At 43.5% G+C, this 3,802-nt stretch overlaps 1 long non-coding RNA gene across 1 annotated transcript; it reads right to left on the bottom strand.

Annotated features, from left to right (window-relative positions):
• Positions 1-2,101: 2,101 nt before the first annotated feature.
• Positions 2,102-3,039, bottom strand: LOC119293445. Its single transcript, XR_005143057.1, has 3 exons — positions 2,940-3,039; positions 2,745-2,817; positions 2,102-2,385 (listed from the first exon to the last, which is right to left on the bottom strand). It is a non-coding gene; the product is annotated as an uncharacterized LOC119293445 (long non-coding RNA).
• Positions 3,040-3,802: the final 763 nt, after the last annotated feature.

Below are 3,802 nucleotides of genomic sequence, written 5' to 3' on the forward strand. Positions count from 1 at the left end.
AAGCACTCCTATATGACTAGCCGCTCTATCTACACGCGGGACATTTCAAAGCATCCGGGCCTGCGTGCCATCCACCAAATCACAGCGAGGTGCTACAGTCGAGACTCACCTGTCACCCCGCTGTGGCCGTCATGACCCGTCATATCACAAAACCCACACCTTTACCAGCAGTGTTAAGGTGGCCTCCAAGTTGGAATGGACGAAGCAACCATCATTTAACTGGAATGCTCGTTCAAGCCCTTTCTTCCCTTTCTTGAAGAAAACCTCACTCCAGGCTACTCACTTCTGCCATTTTTCTTCCGTACCGACGAAGGAAAGGTGGGCGGATCAGTTATGCTGCTATATTTTCATTCCAAGAATCTTCTTTTTGCGAAGCACCGACCGATTCTCACATCCTATTCTTTTCCCGTTTTCATTGCGATTGTGGTTTCCTTTTGATTGCCTTTTGTTTGTCAGTTCATTGATGGATCCTGGAGCACTAGGCAAAGAGTTGCCGGCGGACAACCCACTGGAGACAGCGATCTACAGGAAGCGAGCACCGACCAACGAGTTGACCATGTTGGCGGGCCAACCCATGGAGACGAAGAACTCCAAGAAACAAGCACTGGCCGAAGAGTTGACGACGTTGGCGGACGAACTCCTCAAAGAAAGTTGGAAGAACAGCAAGGGCCCCACCGTGCCTACCCCAAGAACTCTGATGGCCACCTATGCGAGGCTCAAGGCCGAGTTTGAGGAGATAGTCGCCGTTGAGAAGCAGTATTCCCCTGGCAAGGTGATGGCCCCCATCAAGGGCAAGGAGATGGCCCTTGGAGGATGAGATCCCCCGGTGAGCTGCACAAGGTAAAAATAATGGCTTATTACCATAGTTGTGGTTTTTGATTATTTGCAATGTGCTTGCTAATATGTTAGGGTTGTGCAGGTGCCGGTGGACGTCCTTGATGATTCTGATGTCACGGCCCTTCCTGTTGGCATCGCCCCGAAGATCGATTCCGATGCCGCTGTCCATCCTGTGGACATCGCCCCAGAGATCGATTCCGATGTCGCGGTCAGTCCTGTGGACATCGCCCCAGAGATTGATTCCCATGCCGCTGTCCGTGCTGTGGTCATTGACTGAGAGATCGATGACAAGAAATAGTTGGTCGCGCTAATCCTTCAAGGTAGTTTGCATTGCCCTGTGTTTAATTACTAGAACGATGTGTGTTATCAAACCATCTTAGGGCTAGTGCACTGTCTTGTGTGGGCGATACTTGCTACTTTTGTTTGATAGTGAATCATGCAAACCCTCTCCGAGTTATGGAAACAAATGTATCCTCACCAACTTTTGATGTAATATATGGCATGCTGATACGTCTCCAATGTATCTATAATTTATGAAGCATCCATGCTACTTTATCTACTATTTTAGGCAATATTGGGCTTTATTTTCCACTTTTATATTATTTTTGGGACTAACCTATTAACCGGAGGCCCAGCCCATATTTGCTGTTTTATGCCTATTTCAGTGTTTTGAGGAAAAGGAATATCAGACGGAGTAAAAAAAACGAAATCAACTGGAGAAGTTATTTTTGGAAGGAAAGCCACCCGATGGACTTGGAGTGCCACTACAAGAAATATGTCAACTTATGACCACCACTATTGGTCACTGAAAGGTCACAAATTTCCATTTATGACCTTTTTGTGACCAAAAACAGAAGGTCAAAAGCTGGGCGTCGTAAACTGACTATAGCGACCTTTCTTCTGGAATGGTCAAAGACGTTTACGACCAAAATATTACTACTGTGGTGTTTTGGTCACTAGCAACCTCCCCCAGGCCACGTAGGCATCCAGCGTGGCAAGCTGATGTGGCACAAGATTCAGCCCGGTCCAATTCGATTTTCTACATGGGCCGAGCCCAACAATTCGACCTTTTCAATATATATTTATTTCTGTTAATTTTCACTAGCTACATGGGCCTGGCCCAGTAATTCGGCCTTTTAAATTTCTTTGCCTATCCCTTTTGACAGATTTTTTTGGTCTTGTTTTCTCTGGGCCATTTCTTTGCTGGGCCTCTCAAGTTTTCCCCTCAAAAATAATTGTTCAATATATCTTGGGCTGGGCCGAAATAATTGATCCAATCCAACTTCTTTTATTATGCCATTGACATTACAACACATCACACTACAAGTTATCTTGGGCCTAGCCCAGTTCCGATACATTTTCAAAGCAACATGAAATATTATAGGAGCCCAAAATATAGTTACATGCATTCATTCTAGCAGTACATATCTTTACATCCAACCAGTAAGTGCCAAACAGAACTATTCTACAACAAAGAAAAGAAAATAGATGACAAGACATCACAGAAGTTCCTATTGTCCTCCTCCTTCAACATTTGAAAACCTTCACCTGGGAGTAGATCAATCATGAGTGAGAAACAATATAGCAGCAAAACAATACAGAAACAATACAATTGATTATTCAAAGAAATTAAACTAAGTGCAGGTCACCCAAAGCTGAATTTCTTGCAATCCAAACAACACAAACAGTAGGAAGATGGTTGCATAGATACAAATCCATGTGGTAGCAGCAAAATTGGCCAATCTGGACCGCATCTTCTCTGTTTGGTACTAACTAAAAAAACTGGACTTGTTCATACAAATCCCTCTTGAATTCCTTACACAGCCAGGATTTGCATCAAATATTCCTTAATTTAGCGGCATTTGTAAGCAGAGAAAGAGAGGGAGGGAGATGGGGATGCTACGTACCTTGTCCTGAAGTTCCAACGACCAGACCAGAGAGAAGTTGCTCCTCGTCTTCTTTCCTCAGCTCCAAATTTGCCTGCAATAACCACAATTCATTGCATCAATCAGCGATCTGATCTCACAAGAGATCTGATCTCACAAGCCCCACCCAGGTGGTGGACTGGTGGTAGTACAGCAGCTAGAAGGCTCATCACTCACCGGTTGAAAAACTCGACCCGGTACTCCATCTCCTTCTCCACCACCCCGAACATCTGCATCGCACAACCACCACCATCAATTGACCTGAATCACAAGCTCGAAATCGAAGAGGAAGGCTTATACACACAAAAAAAGAACATGAAAATTCCAGAAAAAGGCGACTTGTAGCTGCCAGCAGCAACTTGAGAATGAATGATTGATATCCTAGAAGTTGTAAACTGGAAGCCAGAGAAGCTACTAGTCAGGTTAGTTTCCACAGGTTAATTAGTTTCAAGTTCTGAAACTGAATGCATGGGGTCGAGTATCAGTATTCTGTGTAAATTAGTCATATGATGTACCTGTAGTTACGCAATGATTTTGCTCACGTTAGATAGCATGTACTTCTATACGAGAGAAAGAAGGATTGCTAGCAAATCTGCTACATTTTATTGTGCAATGTCAGTCAGTTTGTGTAGCTAAACTGCCAACAACGAACCAACCAAGTGCATATATACTTCTCGTGAGCATGACCAATTTTTTAATCAGACAAAACCAAATATGTTGCAGAATTAACATGGCAGCAGAGCAAACCAATACAGCTTGCAACTAATAAGCACATGATATTGCTTGGAAAAAGAAGCCACCAGGATCCAAGTAGATCTAGATTTACAGGTGCAATCTTCAATAACTATTAAAGCCATAATTACCACTACAACGAACACAAACAGAATTATGTACAGATGGAGCAACGGAGTCTATCGACTTGCCATTCAAAATCTAACAGACCAACTGGTTTGAACACTAGGGAAAGTAAGACAGAAACAAGTAAATCGACACAGAAACAAGATAATCAGGTCCATATATTTAAGTCAAGCCGGGAGCAT

This window comes from Triticum dicoccoides, chromosome 4B (genome assembly GCF_002162155.2).
Source record: "Triticum dicoccoides isolate Atlit2015 ecotype Zavitan chromosome 4B, WEW_v2.0, whole genome shotgun sequence".
Classification (NCBI taxonomy): domain Eukaryota; kingdom Viridiplantae; phylum Streptophyta; class Magnoliopsida; order Poales; family Poaceae; genus Triticum; species Triticum dicoccoides.